We start from the raw sequence: 17440 nt of genomic DNA, 5'->3' as shown, positions 1-17440 counted from the left end.
TATATGTATGTTGCTAATAATGTCCCCATCCTATTGAACAGCTGTGAATCCTTCCATACTCCAGGCATTTGTGTGTCCTCCTCTATAAAAAAAATTTGATTTGGGAGGCAGTGACCATTAAATGAAGAAGTAAACTCTGCTGTGGGAAATTTCTGGTTTCACTACATGATTATAAAAGCAAGCTTTCAGGAAATTTGGAAGCATACTGTCTCTGAAGCAAGAGAAACCTGTTGTGGAACACAGGATTTTTGAAAATTATATATAAATGGCAAAGTCTACCCCTTGCTGTGTTTTAGAACTGGGCTTGTCTGTGGATACCTTCCATGAAAGAATATTCAGTACAGCTCTGACCTTGATAGCAGCTGTCAAATACCTGGGAAAGGCAAAGTGTCTCCTGGAAGGCCCAATGCAAGGAGGGGAAGGAGCTCAGGTTGAAGCCACATTATCACAATTTTTAAACTGCAGTCTCGCTGCTCTGACAATGCACATAATTTTAATGTGTGAACACAGTACCATGAGACCTCTTATCAATATGTTCACTCTGCAAGTGGAAGCTTGGAAAACTTCAAAGCAAGTTGATAAATTTCCATAAAAGTCTTGCCAGCCCATAATCAGATGGCCAGGAATTCCCAGTTGCACCAAAGATAAAAACTGATGATATTAATTTGTCCTTGTTTGAACCATGCACTCCTACTGAAATCAGCAGTACCCACATGTGCTAATATCAGTCCTTTGCCTGCAAAAGCTATTTTTCTGCCAGTCCACAGATTTAGGGATTTTCTTTATTTCTCTTTCAAAGAGTGAAAATAAAAAGAGAACATAAAACAAAAACTCAAAGGAATCCATTCGATTTAGATTGAAGTTGTTTCTATTTGGCAAGCCAAAACATGCCTTTGGCCTTTATTTGGCTTTTTCAAAGTCATAGTCTACTGCTTCCTCTCCTAAAATTCAGAGGCAATACCTATTGGTGAGATACCACACTCTTGCTCAGCTGCTTCTAAAGCAGCTCTGCAAAATATACTCAGTAATTTTTCCAAATCTGGAAACGGAACATTTGTTTAATGACTTGTTCCCACCAGGAAGAGTCCAAATCAAAACCTTCCTCCCACCTCAATTTTCTGTTTTTCCTTTTCCATGACTGCCTCACAAGTGCAGGCAGCTGCAAGCCTGAGAACATGGACATTTAATGTAACTGTATTTTTCTAAGCTGGAAAGGCTTACACCATAGGAGAGCTAATTAAAGTTACTTTGTAGTGAAAAAGAATGTCATAGAAACATCCAATTTAACTGAGAAGATAGAGAAACACAAAGACAAAGCCAAAGTATTTTTCTAAACTTCCTTTAAAGATAAACTTACCAATAGGATCCAGAATTTTTCTGCAGTTTCATGTAGCTCCCTTTTGACCCCCACTCCCTGCCCCTGAATTATTAAATTAAAGGCCAGAAAGCTTTGCTTTGCCAGCTTTGCTCATTAGTTAATTTATGTAGTTGCCACTGGAGTTTTTTTTTTCCTTCTTTCTTTGTTTTTGTTTGGGTTTTTGGTTTTTTTTTCCCTGTATGGAAATGCATTTCAGAAAGCCTTTCACCTTGACAGAAGGACAGCTAGGAATGAAGGATCCATCCTCACTCCCAGCAGGCTGCTGCTGCTGCTCATGCCCTGGTAGAAGTGGATGTCCTTCTCCCAGCTCCCAGGCCCAGGTGGGCAGGGCAGGAGCACCCTGGCAGTCACGGTGGGGAAGGGATGCAGGAACAGGAGCCCTGCACAGCCCCTGCTCTGCAGCACTCTGGCACAGCATGGAAATCATCTGCCCTGCCTCAGCACTGTGCAGGTGAAATTGCTGCTCCTTCTGCATAACCTGGGCACGAAGGTAACGCCACAATGTCAGACAGCTGCTGCAGCAGGCCCTGCAGTTCCCATAAGCTCCATGTAGGGATTTAATTTTTACAGTTGTTTACTTAGAGGCTTCACTTTTAATAATTCTTAGAGAAGGATCAAAGCAAAGCAGTGGAGCCTCTAGCATTTTCTCCTGCCTCTTTTCTCTACTTGCACAAAGAGGAAGAAAGCATTTCTACAAAGTCCTGACTTAAGTATAAAAATAAAATTTACATTTATCATATTTGCAGGCAGCCAAGAAAAACTGACCTCATGGTATGAACTCTAAGAAAGCTCAGGAGGGAGAAATTAAAACAATTAGTAGTAATTACCACCAAAATTATGGTACTGAATAGGACAGTGCCTAGTAATGAGGGGTCACAATTACTAATGTGCCCTTCTGTATGCTCATTTGTCTTCTCAGTGTTGTAGTCATTTGTGTTGTCCTTCTGCACAGCAGGATGCCCAGTGCCACACTCCTTTCTCTTTCATCAGAAGTTCACAATAAACAAGGGTTCAACATGTTCAGAGCAGCAGTTTGTGCCTTCAGAGGACTTGGAATAATATGGGATTTACCTTCAGTCTCTTTGTAAAGAAACTTTACTGCATCTTTATTATCTTTCACTTTATATGTTACAAGGGAATGCAGCCAAAAGGTGAGCAAAAACTGCATTAATTTATATTTTCTCCCAAATAAATGGAACCAGAATCAAACTTTGCATTCTTCTTCAGGCACAGGCTTTGCACACAATAGGGAGGCTTATCTGGATTTTACTGATGGAGCTAATTCATAGAATGGTTTGGGCTGGAAGGGATTTAAAGACGTAGCTGGCCCTAATTCCCACACCTCACTGTGGGCATGGACATCTTCCACTAGAGCAGGTTGCTCTAAGCCCAATCCACCCTGGCCATGAACACTTCCAGGAATGAAGCATCTACTCCCTCTCTGGGGAGCCTGTTCCAGTGCCTCATCACCCTCATTGTTAAAAATGTCTCCCTTCTATCTAATCTAAATCTAATTTAAAGCCATCACCCCTTATCCTATCACTGCATGCCCCTGTAAAATTCCCTCTCTGACGTTTTTGTAGACCTCCCTCTTCAAGTTACTGATGGAGCCAATAAAGCTAGGACAGAAATAAACCTTTCAGTGACATCACAGTATAAAACTGCTTGCACAACAGTAGGGTCCACACAAGAATTTTTATCAAACTAGCCATCCTGATAATTTAACACACTCATTTTGGGGACTTACAACTTGAAACCTAGAGAGGGTTTCCTTCCTAGAGAGGTCACCTACACCATGTGCCTACTCTGATACATTTTTACAGATTCATAGCAATTCTGCAATTTGTAATGTTGGTCCAACAACAAATCAGCACAAAGGCATTTTGTTACTTAAAGCTTCTTAATCAAAAGGAGGCATTTTGGGTCAACCCTTGTCTGCTTAATCAAAATGTTTTCTTTCAGCAGAAATATGAAAGCAAAACTTCAAGAAGTAACATTAAAATGATAAATTACATTATTCTATTCCAGAAAATTCATAACACATTATAGCAACTCTATTTAAGCCATTTTTCACAGCCGGATCTCATTTAAATCAATACTGTCTTGAAGTGAAGGACATTTTGATTTCAACAACACAGAATTTTCTAAAGGACAAGTATTAAAAACAATTTTGCCATAGCTAAAAGTGGACATAGCATTAAAAAACACAATGAGCATGGTGCATTACATTGTTTATAATCTAGAGAAAACAACAAAGTTTAAAAAAAAAATCTAAAAGTCCAAGAAAAGTTATCAGGAATTGTTATCTGATAGGGTTCAGACAAAAACCATCTTTCCTTTCCTCTTATAGATCCAAAAGTGCCAGTTCAATCACCTCCCTTCTGGAGGCTGCAGCCTTCATCAGAGGCCTGGCAGAGCAGGCTGTCAGAGCACTCTAATTTACTTCAGGAAAAATCAATTAAGATAGCTTAAGTGACTTTAACGGGGAAATTGCTGGTGACAGTAATCACCCCTGCAGACAGTGATGAGTACATGAGAATGGCAACTTCTTCCATCAACATATTTGTACCAAAGTGGGCATCTCTCCATTGGTTCAAAATCTGTGTCAAAGCCCTCTCAAGTCAACAAAATTTCTGGAATTAAAAAAGTAGAATTAACAATTAACACATATCCAATATTTGGCTAGGAAACAATACTTCTCAAAGTATACCTTTGTCATGTTTTTATACACACACACACACACATTTAGTTGCCCAGGCACTCTTGTGATTGAGTAAACTATATTGAAAGAGAATGTCACAATAAAGTCAACATTGCGTGTCTGAATCAGTACTACAGAAAACAACAAATGTCACTCTGCTGCTTCTGCCACTTCAGCACCTCTTCAAAGGTCACTAATTCCTTGAGAAGCTGCCATAAATAGCCTGCAACTTATACAGAAATGTTCTGCCAAAATATTAACTCTGAGCTGCCTTGTATTTTCACCTTCAGTCATCAATACTTTTGACAATCCTTTGCTAGAACATGCTTTCCATCCTAACACCTTATTAATTCCATGGCTACATCTTTCCCCATACTCCCACAATAATTGCAGGACTCCCACTCAAGTTTCACTGACACCAAGAAGTGGAAAACACTCTTCCCAGATGGGAAACTCTCTTTGTAGTGATGTAGCTCCTGTTGATAGAGCTGTGCTTCTGCCTATTCCTCCCCAAGAATTAAGCGACACCAGCAAAGCCTTTTTTTCTTTAATGTTAGTTTTAAATTAGCCTACACTAATGCTATCAACAGTACTAAAATGGTGGAGGGGAAAAAAATTTACCTCCAAACTCAGCAGATCAATAGGAACAGAGGCTCCCCCTGTGAGATGTGGCCTTGGTTAAGCAACAGCTTTGACTCTGCTCCTCTTGCACAGGCAGCCTTGATGAGAAACACAGAAAGTGTCTCCTGTGGGCATTACTACAAACAGGGCACCTTGTAGCATCATTTGCTACATGAAACAGCCTATGCACATGAGGAAATGAATAATCTCAGGAGAGACAAGACTGGTGCTTTTACACACACAGCAGCTGAACTGTGTTTCAACAGGGAGTGCACATACGTGTGTACATGCAAGAACCAGGGGGAGAAAGCAGGAGGGAGAAGATATCATCTCCTCAAGCCTTCCTGCAGTCAGGCAGTGCATTCTGCAGATATTGCAGTGCTGGAATCCAGCTAAACTTCCCCCAGCTGCAGAAAGCTCTGCCTGGTGGAACTGCTATACAAACAGAAGGGCTGTCTTCTGCTTTCTGACCTCCATGCCTAAAGATGACTTTACTGTAACGAGCACAAGTTTCCAAAGATTATGGAGGATGTTTTCAAAACACCAAAATCCCTGCAAACACTGGAAAACATTACTGGGTGGCACAGTAAACACTGAGCTGGAATAAGTGAAGGGCTTTGCTTCAGGAAAATTCTGTGAGTAAAGGAAAAGTCAGAAGAAAGCAGCCATTCAGAAACTGTATTATTAGGTGCAGACCTATCTTCAGAATATAATGAAAAAAGTAGATGAGTTCCATATCCTGCCCCTCAGTAGAGCAAATGTGAACCTTGTTGGTTCAGAAATATAAAGGCTTAGAAAAAAATTAGAACTTACTGGATGAACAAGGTATATAAAACCAAATAATTGCACTCAAAAAAAGCATTGAAGATGCTTCTTTGAAACATTTTGTTCAGTCTTTTCATGCTTGAAAAAATTCCTAGCACCAGAAATAATCTAGGGGATAAAACTCAAGACATAAACCCTAAAAAGTATACTACCCAAGGGATGAATACTGTAATTATCTAAAACCTGTTATGGTACTTAATAATGTGTGGCCTACCGGAATCAATAGGACTAACTCAGCAGGCAGACAGCAAAATCTGAACCTTAATTTCTTTTCTTACTTAAATTAAAAGGCTCAATTTCTGTAGGATTTTCAAGGTCCTTGTAATCTTCAGACTTACCCTTGAATTTCTCATTTTCTTCTGCTACTGAGCAAAGTCTTGTTTTCAAATTGGCAGCTTTGTACTGTTACCTCAATGAATGATTGCAGCAACTTGAAGCCTACAATGAAAACAGCAGCAGTTTAGGCTCAAAGAGTAACAAGTAAATGTATCATGTAATTTCCACTGTCATACAGCCCCTCCCCTACTAAAGGTTCCTTTCCACACCCTTTTTCCCACAATTAATGACATATTTTCTTCTTGTTCCCCCTTCTTCCAGGAGTGCTGCTAAGGTTTAAGGTGCGACAATATCACAATGGAAATATTTGCACTCATTTCTCAAAATGATCAAGCTCATATTAAAAATATCTTCACATGCATTTATTCAGCATATGTTTCTATTGTTTTCTGTTCCATTTCCCCTGTTGAAGCTGGCTAAGCTACTGGAAAAATTAGTTGAGCAAGTGGAAAAGGTTGAAAGCATTTCTTTAGAGCTCATCCCCGTATTCAGCTTCGGTATCTGAGTTTTGCTGACTCAGATTTGCTGAATGAGTGGCTAACTTGAAACTTTTCAGCCAGTGATTAGTCACAGGTAAGACTTTTATACAGTTGAGTCAGCTCTCACTCACCAAAAGATTCAGAAAGTTCTGAACATTGACATCTTCTGTTCAGATTAGTCTCAATATCCCTGAGCTAGGCAGCTAAACCCTCTATGCAACATAGTAAGCATTTTGGACCAGCATCTACAGCTCTATTGCAGATGTCAGCCAGAGGAAAAAAAAAGTCTTAAATCTCACCTCAAAGTGTTTCTGAGAATACACAGACCTTTTACTAATTTAGAGATTTTTGTGTTTCCTCATGATAGTCAAGGGTGTGCCCCCATACACGCCAGAACAAAACTGGCCACAACTGATGACCCTAGCTAGGTGGGCAAGGGATAGTGAAGAACTCTGCTCCAATTTCCTAACTCAAAATTTTTATGTGTTGCATAAAGAAGCCTTGGAGAAGGAAGCAAGCCCATGTCTCCCTTTACGCAAGCAATGCAGGTGTTGTTGGGCAAGAGAATCCCACTGAGACTTGCTTTCTTTCTGGTTCAATAACTGTTGAATTACTCCTGGAGTGGAGGGGATGGTGCTGGTGCTGCAGAGTTGCCCATAGATCTAATCCTCTTGGGGTAGAAGGAGCTGGAGTCTGAGGAGGAGACCATCAAGACCCTGCAGATATTGCTGATGTTTCCCCAGCTCACATAAGTGCTTCTGAGAACTCAGCACAAGGCCCTGAAAATTGACTGAGAGATCATTAGGGAGCCAGCAAAGTGCCTGGTACATGGATTGATGTTTTCTGAGAACTGCTGCAAAGGAAGCAGGTGGTTGCATCTGCCAGCTGCAGTTTTTCCAGATTCTGCTTTGAAGCCAGGATGAATGTTGTTCCAATAATCGAGTATGCAGGCTGCAGAGATATATGACTGGGATGTGTCCTAACTGGAAATGATGGGCTGCTTTGCTTTTGCAGCTACTGGGTCCAATGTCAGCTGGGTTTACAGATAATCTCATCTCTTGCAGGCTCCTCTGAAGTGCAGTGCAGTTAATATTGCACATAAACTGGGATTCTGGTCGCACAGCAAGAGGAATGTGTCCAACTGGCAGAGAGAATAAATACTTCTCCAAACAGGCAGTAATCAGTTAACATTACTCTAAAACAAACATTGAGAAAGCACAGCACTTTAGCAATTAAAGGTCCAAATTTGCAAAATTAATTAGTGTTTCCCACAGCATAGCACTCTACTTATGAACAGCTCTATTGTAAATGTATGATGCTCTAATATGAAAAGAGAGCATTCTTATGTTAATTATCTAATTAACTAATCTGGGCACAATTAGCAGCTGAAACAGCAGAGCATTACACTCTCTTCCTTCTTCCCTTCCGGATTCAAGATTGCCTTTAAATCCGTACTTTGGAGTGGCAGGGGACCCTGGTGACAGGGCTTGCCACCACATTAGCAGAGCTCGGTGCCAGCAGAGGTTCCAGTGAGCAGGCACTGACACAGGAGAGGCTGTAATCTCTGGCACCTAATTTAGGAGGGGTAAAGTCATCTCTTTAATCTCACCCCTATAGCTAGCCAGCCCTCCAGGAAAGCCATCCTTGTCACTTCACTGAGAGTCAGCATGAAATGCTCAAGAATACACTTGTCTGTTTCTCTGTCCATTTGGAAACCCAACACCACTTCACCAGACCCCCCTGAGAGCAGTATTTTCCAAAGGATGGATCAGTGGCTATTTTAGAGCTCTGAAAATAGAGAGTCTCTTTCCTTTCTACTTTGTTGCCAGAGTAGCTATTGACTTCAATGAAGTTTACTGTGGCATGAAGAGAATTAGCAAACTGTGTGCAGATCTCTGACAAAAACTTACCAGAGAGAAGAACATTTCCTGAAAGAGTCTAAATCTGCCTCAGAGGATGGCTTAGACAATGTCTCAAAGTCCTAAATCAGATTACATCACAATGGTCCTAAACCAGGGGCAGAAATGAAAGAAAATAGTCATTTTAATATTTTCACATTTCTACACCTGCATCACATTGACTTTTTTATGCAAGAATTTGGGTTAGTGTTCAGTAATTAAAAAGGGCAGATAAAGGAAACATAAGCTGAGACTAACAATTCTATACAGAATTGTACAAATGTTGATCAATTTAAAATACTTTATCTTTCTTTTGGTGTGTTTTTGTTTTAGAGTTCCATTTGTCTGCTAGTTTAGGATTTTCCATTAAGAAATTTCAGGTAGATCTACTGAAATGCTCTTCCTCTCCCACTCATTCAATGCTGTCTGACAAGGAAAGGAGTGGTAGTCACACACCTGAACCTATGCTGTGCAGGGCTGGTTTTGAAACAGTGCTGGTCTGTTATGTATGATAGAAATAAAAAAAAAATTATGTAGAAAGAACTGGAGTAGTTACTCTAATCCAATACCTGCAAGATCTGCTGCACTAAATCTGCTTACTCTGGACTTGTCCTCTTGAGTTCTGAGCACCTCCAAGGATGGAGACTCCAGCACTTCTCCAGCCAATCTGCTTCACATTTTCCTGCTCTTCCAGTGAAAAAAAATTCTTAATAGCTAACTGGAATTTCCTGTCTTCCAAGCCCTGTCTGTTGCCTTTTGCCCTTTCACTGTGAATCTCTCATGAGAATCGGGATTCAGCTTCCCAATAGGTAGCTGCAGGCAGCCAGGAGATCTCCCTTCAGCTGTTCCTTCTCCAGGCTAAAATAAGCCAGCTGCCTCAGCTTCTCCTTCTACCTCACTCTCTCCAGCCCCCACCACCCTGGTGCTCCCTCCCTTGGGCTCACTCTGTGTGGTTGATCCTGCTCTTGTGCTGAGAAAGACAGAACTGGACCCAGTGCTCCCCCTGACCTCAGCAGTGCCGTGTCATGGGCAGCAATCAGCCCTGCTGGCTGCTCACTGCACTTCTGCCCAGGCAGCTTCACAGAGATGCTCTGGCCTTGGAAGGTTGCAGCACTTTGCTGGTCAGGTTCTGAGAAACCTGAGCTAATACTGGGGTGGGCCTGGCCTTCACAAAGCAGGGGTGTAGCAGGCCAATGGCAGATGTCCCTCCTGCACAAGTTTTTATGCAGGTCTGTGCAGCTCCCCAGTGGGCTGCCGTCACAGGATGCAGTCCCTGCACACAAGAGTCCAAAAAGTAGATCTACAAGGACCAACAAAGACTTTGCTCAACGCCTGAGAATTCCAGACTGATCTCTTCTTCATCCCAGCATAGTTTACAGCATATCCCAAGTGAACAAATCCCACAGGGAGAAAGAATGAGTCATCTCAGCAGCAGCATTGCACTGATGGAACTCCTGACACATGCAGCCAAAAGCTGCCTTGCCCACCCTCAGGTCCAAGAAGAGGCACTTGCATTTGTCCATACTCTGGGTATATGAGCACAGCCTGAGACTATGAACAGCCCATGTGCAATACAGGGGGAGGGGAAAAAAGCTGAACAAGAAAAGAAAATGAAAGAGAGAGGAGATGGTTCCCAGACACCATCACTAGGTCACGTATCCTCTCGCATGTGTTGTGTAAGTCAGGTCTTATTTAAAACTCTCTCTTAGTTCTTATGTTAACTTGTTCACAGAGGGTAATACTGTGAATTATGTGCTTCTGGCATAACAGCTAACCTAGTAAAAGACTTACAACATTAAATTTACTTGTGAAAGGAAAGGGGACTAATTCTTCCAAGACCTTAAAATATAGTGCTGAGCACGTATTAATAGCTTTTGTCAAAGTGACTCATCATCCTCATCTCTTAAACAATGACTCATGAATTAGCCGCACAAATAATTACATCTACTGACCTCTACAAGCAGAAATTTAAAAACAAAAAGCAAACAAGCAAAAAAACCAAAACAGAAAAAAAACAAAACCCAAAAAAAAAGCAACCAAAAAACCCGCAAAAAAACCCCCAACTACATATGCCACATAAAAAGCCATATAAAGTTCCATCATATCAATAATGAACTATAATTGACTAATAGGATGACAAAAAGAAGTGCCTACCTTTGCTGTGGGATAAATCAGAATACTTAATATATGTTACCAAATGCCACCACATTTCCATGTGTTTTGTTTGAGCCTTGAGTGATTTGTATAAATCCATAAGAACCCTTCTGAAACTCTCCTGCTGCCTCAGAAGGTACTATGAGACACTCTGGATACCTTTACTATACTATTTCTAAAGCATGGCTTTGGGGCAGTAGAGCCTTTTCTTACAAGCTGCAGTGAGGTAGACACCGACCAGTTCTCCAGTAAAATCAAAGTCAAAACCTCAAATCCCAGCGCACACGCTGGGCTCCAATGTTCATGGTGGCCTCCAAACACTGTTCTGTTTGTGTAAGTTGGTCTGTTCCGGTCTCCCCTGTGTTAGAATGGTTCTGCCCTGGTTCTCCCTCCCCTCCCTGTTAATGTCTGTCACTCTAACTCCACCTCAGTTGTCATAATGATCATTGTGTCTTTTTAATCTTCTCCCCAGTTTCCCAAGAGATCAAATGTATCCTTTCCTCAACCCCACCCCAGTGCCCTGCCAGTCACTCCCTGCCACCACCTTTTCCTCTAGAAACTTCTGTCTAGGTCTCGGAGTAATTGGTTTAGGGGCCGGAGCCCCTCCCTCCTGTTGTCACAATTGGTGTTTTCCCGTTGTCAATCCCCTGTGCCCCACTCCTCTCTGGATTCCCATTCGCTCCTGAACTGGTTCCACCCCTGCCTCCCTCACCCTTTATAAGCTCATGTAACCCCCTCCCTTGGTCTCTTTGAATGCTAGTCTTCCCTGGATTTGTAATAAATCAGGCTTCACCCCAGTTGGAGCACACCCTCTCATTCCAGTTGGCCGCAGCCCATAACCGGTCTCGTCCCGCACCAGGCAGCGCCTGCAGCTGTAGCGCTGGGCGTTTGCCCGAGGCGCTGGCCTGAGGCCTGGCTATCGGGACAAGTGCCCCCAGCCAGCCGGGATGATTTTCTCTGAGCCGGATCGCTGCAAAACACCGTGAGAGTAATTGTCCTTCCTACTCATAAGAAATTACTGTGCCAAGAATTATAGGGAATGCTTTATAACATGTCTTCATTTCAGGAAAACTTTCTTCTCTTGTGAGAAAGAGACAGTCACAAGTGCTTTAGGGGCACAGGCCCCAAATTCAGTCATAGCTACAATAATTTGCCAAACCCAGTTTTCAAGCTAGAGGCGCTAGAATGCAGCTGCATGACCTAGCATGGATTTTACCACTGTACAGAGCCTTTGGAGCTCCACTGAGGACACCACGGAGTCCAGTAAGGCATCTGTCTACTGACAGGAAGCCTGTTTTTTGTCTTGAAACAGCCTTTTCAGAATTTCTTCTTTATCCACGCAATTATGGAAAATATGTAGAAAAACAGCACCCTGTGACTTACATTACAAATTGCTATTAAGCAACAATCTTTGAATTTTGCCATGTGAATGCAAATTTTTATAATCAATCCAGAGGAAAAGTATTTTCATATATACATGAGACACTCATAACCTGCTTATGGATATCCCACTATCTGGAAAAATAAAAAGACACTATGCAGCAGTTAATCAAACATACAATTTTCTGGTTTATTTCTTGAGTACAAGTCTTGATGATATTTTTTTGGGAAAGATCTTCATGACATAAGTTGTGAGAGTACTGAAGTTCATCGTCTTTTGGGACCTCTAAGCAAGTGTTTCCAAATTCCATAGGTTAACACATCCATATAATTTGTTACAAACATTACTAGTTTGTGCCAGAAAGTTTGTAACAAGATGCTGGCTGGCTACCAAACCACTAACTCTCTAGGACTGGCTTAGGGACAATTCAGAGTTATTTAATGAAAGAGTGTATGGGCTATGAAAGCCTGTAAGACTCACTTCCCAGCGTGGTTTGCTCTCTCAGTGATCTTGTTTGGCAGCTCCCTGCTAGCCTGGAGCCCCACCCAGGCCAGCTTTGCTGAGCCCAGACTGTCACCGAGCCATGGACTCTCCTTTTTGCCTCAGATGGTCTCAAATTGCATTCAGACTCTCCATTTAGGAATAATAGGCAAATGGTGTGCACAGACATCACCCTTTATATAGGATGGAGTTCTGATGCCCTGCTCTCATTCAGCAAGCAATTATAAAGGCTGTATTTAGTGGTAAGGCTGAACTTTTGGTAATGCTCACGGATACTTCATTTTAGGGTTTGGGTTTTTCTCCTTTTTCTGAGAAGACTTTCCCCTTCCATAGTGTCTTTCATCTGAAAATACTTCCCAGTTTAAACATGTGTTTACAGAATTTTTTTTCAATATGTTCCTGAGCCATGGGAATAACAGAAGCACTGTGGTGTGATGTGCAAAGCATCACTGCTTTTAAATTGAGGTGGGGAAACAGTGAATATTGCCTTAACCTGGAACTACAAGGGTAATTAATATAACTGGAACATCAGGTTAATTAAAAATACTCTATGACCTAGGAAGATTGTTACTGAGTCCAAGTGATCAGATCCATCTTTTAAGGTTCTTCTTTTAAGAAGTTTTTTGTATAAAAAGTTACTGGTACTTTTCACATTAAAAAAAAAAAAAAATTGCAGATCCAAACAAGGTACTTCTGGACTCAAAGGAGATACCTGTGCATGCTGATTCTCCATGTAAGTTAAGGATTTTGGGTTTTTTTGTTGTTGAACTATTATCTCCCAAGCGTTCTTCTTTGATTTAAGATTACAGCTGAGTTAGTTTCAGGATTATTTTACAGCACAGGGCAAAAACTGTGTCAAGGACCCAAAGAAGGCATAGGAGGCTGTTATTGATGAGTTATCATGTAGCCACCATAAAGAGGCTGTGCATTTTGCCTTTTCCTCCTACCTTTGAGTATTGTCTTATCTGGCTTTCCAGAGGTTTCATGGAACATTCAAAACTATTCTCCTAATTTTCCTTTGACACCTGACACACTGCTTATGCCAAAGACTCTACTGAAGTGGAACACCTTTAAGCCTAATGAAGATTTTCTACAAATCTTAAGATTTGAGGCATAAGTCAGGGATGTCATGGACTGAAATGAGCAAAACAACTACCAAGACCTCAAAATTCCTATGATTCAGCATGTTAACCTTCAGCAGCCAGAAGGGGGAAAATACAGGAATCCACATTCAGAGTACTCACCTGCCACTTTTGTCTCCCATTAAGTCAAATTTACTGTTGTTATTGCATTTTAGATACTACTGGAATAACAGTGACTTTAAAATACACATACTCTCCAAAGATGTCAATCACTAAGTCTTTTTTGTTTCTATTTCACTAACATTTGTACAACAAATGAAGTTATCCATGGATTTGTGTTCTGCTTTACTGGTGTTTAAGCCATATGTTGATATTGATAGTTTGGAACTGAAATGAGGCAATAATCAAGACAGAATTTATTGCAGCTCATCTTAAAGTAGCAATTCTCAATCCCTAATGATGCAGGGTGATACCTCTTAGGGAAGGAGAGAAACCTTGTAAGGGCTGCTCCCACCTTTATCCCCATCACTGAATGCTTCCTCCATTCTGACAGTCCTGGGAGGAGAGTGGAGTCTATTTTATGTCAGTAGGAATATGGGGATTAGATAGAGTAGATGGGAGAGGGTTTAAAGGCAATGACTGCTTGCATGGTGGTGATTATATGTTTGGAATTATTGATTAGTTTTCCTCCTTATTCCTGGGAAATGGAGAGCTGAAGCATTGCAAACAAGCTGAATTGAACTGCAGAAAAGTTTGCTCTTTCTCTTTGTGGAGTTGCCCATGCCCATCAGCTCAGGCAAGGTCACTTTTAGACCTAATTGTGAGAAGCTGGGTTGTGAGGGAGAGAAGATTTCTGCAGTTAGAAGTAGCAAGAGATGAGGGGGTATTCATGCCTGGGAGAGACACAGGTCCTAAATACAGATATCATAAGCAAGCTTGGCTCAAGGGGTGCTGTAAACTCCCAATAAAAGGCATTTGCAGGATTCAGTGTGAAACACAGCCAGCTTTGGTGGAGTTTGTTGTCAGGATAACTGGACAGATAGCAAAGCAAACTGTGTTGGGCTCTGTGGGAGCCAAGGAGCTGCAGACAGGGCCAGAACAAGAGCACCAACATGGGTGAGGAAATCCAGCAGGATGGAGTGCAAAATATGACACCAAATAAGAATGGGCTGGTGGACATCATGTAAAAGGAGGAAAACCCTAACTTGGAAAGTCACAGTGCATGTCTGGCAGTGGCAGAAGGGCTTTCATGGCACCACTTTTCAGGAATGTTCTTTAAACCCTTTGTACTATGCAATGGATATTCATACCCGATTAAAATATTCCTTCCTCATTGCCTTCTTAAAATCCATTGTTTTCCCTAATAGACAGGAAGAGTTTGAAAATGCCTTCTGGTGTGTATCCAGAAGTCTTGTGCTTTCTCCAGCTATTTTGATAATGAGGAGACAGCAGTAGGGACAGGCCTGTGCCAGCTACTGCCTCAAGTGATGTGGGGCACTTGAGGATTGTACAAGATTGTACAAGGCTGTGCCAAGGACATTTTTCTTCCCACTTTTTCTGTCCTGATATCTGGTAAATCTGCATCTGAGATAAATAGCAAAAGTACTGCTATAAAAACAATTCTCTGTAGCAGAGTGACACAGAAATGCATGAGTAGAATATCTATTTTTCTTCCTAATTTTTTTCATCTTTATTTCCAAACCAAAATAAATAAAATTTTTAAGATACCATTGAAATTAATGAAGTCTTTCTTATTCAATTCAGCCTCAAAATAGTTAAATATTTATGCAATTCATCATGGCTCTGCAGCCTACCATCACCCAAAGAAAACTTTCCCTTATAGGAGAGGGGAAGTTTATGTAGCTGCAGTCTTGGATTACATTGATTCAGTCCTGAGGCAATACAGATGCCAATTATATGATACACATACCATACATCTTTAAATTCTCTGTAAAACAATCCCTGAGAAATAATTGTTATTATCATTCTAGTCAGGCACTGAAAATACAGCCAGCACTGTTCCTTACCTGTTGATACAAAACCAAACTTTTAGTGTGTCTGGTAAAAGCTTCATTCTTTCTGTATGTTAGTTATGATACAGCAATCATGGATTGGTCTGTAAAAGGACTCTAATTTCTTTACTAAGAACTTGTCAGCCTCCATGCTTCCATATCATATCACTTGAAGTGTTAAAGAAACTTCTTATCTTCCTGTTCTTTACATTACAACTTTGCTTGACCTTCTGGGTTTTCACAAATTTTTTAGTAAGTGCCAATTACTCTTATGCAAGGAGCTAAATAAATAAAAAAAATTTAGTTTCATTGTAAAGAAATAGGATTTTTTTTAAAGTCAAAATAATTCTTATAAAGGCATAAAAATTTTTGTCCTTCAGACTGTAGAGTCTCCTCAGTAGAAAACTAACAAAGACAATTTCAGTTGTTTGAGGCTTCTTTTTATAACACGACCAAAGAGGTTTTTCAAACCCTGCTACCCAACTCAAATTGACTTATCCAGTTTTCAAAAGTACCATTTTGCCTCACCTACTAATTGTGTAGACAAAGCTATGTGACATCTCTGCTAACTCACCTTCACATTAATGTCATCCTTGCCACTGTGCTTGCCACCAGTCTGTACCTCTGTACCTCTTCCCAAGGTGGCATCATAACCTCTCCTACTATGCCCAGAGACTAACCAGTATTTCAGCTTTTCCATCTGATTTAGGTCACAAGAAAATTAATTAAATAACATTCTCATAGACCTGTCTCCAAACATTTAAATCTTTATATAATAATCATGATTGATAGCCTACAAACAACCTCCTGTTAGGAAAAAATAAACATTAATAGTGCATTAAACCTATGTGAATGAAATTAGCAGACACATAAGGGAAAACAAATGTGTCCAGCCATATTCTCAATGCCCTCCAATCTCAAAGGTCCACTTTGAACCTTGCCAAAACATTATTCTGAAGATCTTACTTATTGTCCTAACCTACAACCCATACCAATAACTGGATGTAAGACAATGTTATTCTAGTGAGAATTTCTCAAACTTCCCTTCCTTGCAGCATACCAACTTTGTTAAAGTAATCTCAGATGTAAACTTCTACAAACCAGGGACTTGAGCATGCCTGAGGAATAAATGCAGGGCCTGGCAGCACATCTCCACTCTCACCAGCATGGATGCCACCAACACACAGCATAGGAGGTGCATGGCCGTGGAACCTTCTGTCCTCATTGAAACCACCCTTGTGAAACTAAGTCATCGCTGTTTTCCAGAGCAAACTCAAAAGTAAAACAGTACAGGACAGAAATATTCAGGTACCAGTAGGAGAGCACTTTTCACTCCCCAAAATATCACACCATTGGTCTCTTAATCCTGTTACTCAAGAGAGACATCAACCTTCAGCATGAGCCTGGAAATAAAAATCACTAGTTCTACTGGCTATTTGAGAACCATGGATTCACTAGAGCCAGAAGGTTTATACTACTGTATAGCTTTCCCCACTGCCTACCACACACTTTATATTGCTTTTTACTATGGACAATGCTGACTCTCTATTCCAGCCCTCAACATTTTTTTTTTTGTGATTGCTGAAACAATGTCAGCCTCACTACAAGCAGATGGACTGAGGTTTCATTTCAGCATACTTTTATGCACATGGCTACCTAAAACAGAGACAAAGGAGAATTTCACTTTAGGAAAGCTTCCTCTGCTATGGCTCTGAATATAAGAAGGGGCATCTTATCATTAAAAGATTGAGAACTTTAAACAAAGAAATTAGTTCATTCAAAGCTTCATGTTATTAATATTCTAGGGAGTTTTACTGTGTCTTTACTGTAAGGTAACATAACTAGTATAGTCCTCAAAGAGAATTTTTTTCCAAAGCAATACCTGACTCCATAATGTCCTTAACCAGCAGAAGATATATTGCCAAGTGTTTATGTAAAAAAGGAAAGTAACAGGAATAAAGCTGGATAAAAGGGATCATCAACATTAGTAGGCTTTCTAAAAAAAGAAAGCATAGGAGCATAACACATAGGATATCTGATCTGGGAACTACTGTAGGATAAAAATTCTAAGG

General features: G+C 40.8%; 1 long non-coding RNA gene across 1 annotated transcript in view; it reads right to left on the bottom strand.

The window, feature by feature from the left end:
• The window catches only part of LOC143693984 (uncharacterized), a 130833-nt gene that overhangs the window by 15058 nt on the left and 98335 nt on the right, over positions 1-17440 (bottom strand). The window contains exon 2 of the long non-coding RNA XR_013182156.1: positions 5864-5963. This is a non-coding gene — a long non-coding RNA (uncharacterized LOC143693984). The remainder of the gene's footprint in view (positions 1-5863; positions 5964-17440) is intronic.

Source organism: Agelaius phoeniceus, chromosome 4 (assembly GCF_051311805.1).
Source record: "Agelaius phoeniceus isolate bAgePho1 chromosome 4, bAgePho1.hap1, whole genome shotgun sequence".
In the NCBI taxonomy this organism is placed as follows: domain Eukaryota; kingdom Metazoa; phylum Chordata; class Aves; order Passeriformes; family Icteridae; genus Agelaius; species Agelaius phoeniceus.
This window is presented reverse-complemented; position numbering and strand designations above follow the sequence as displayed.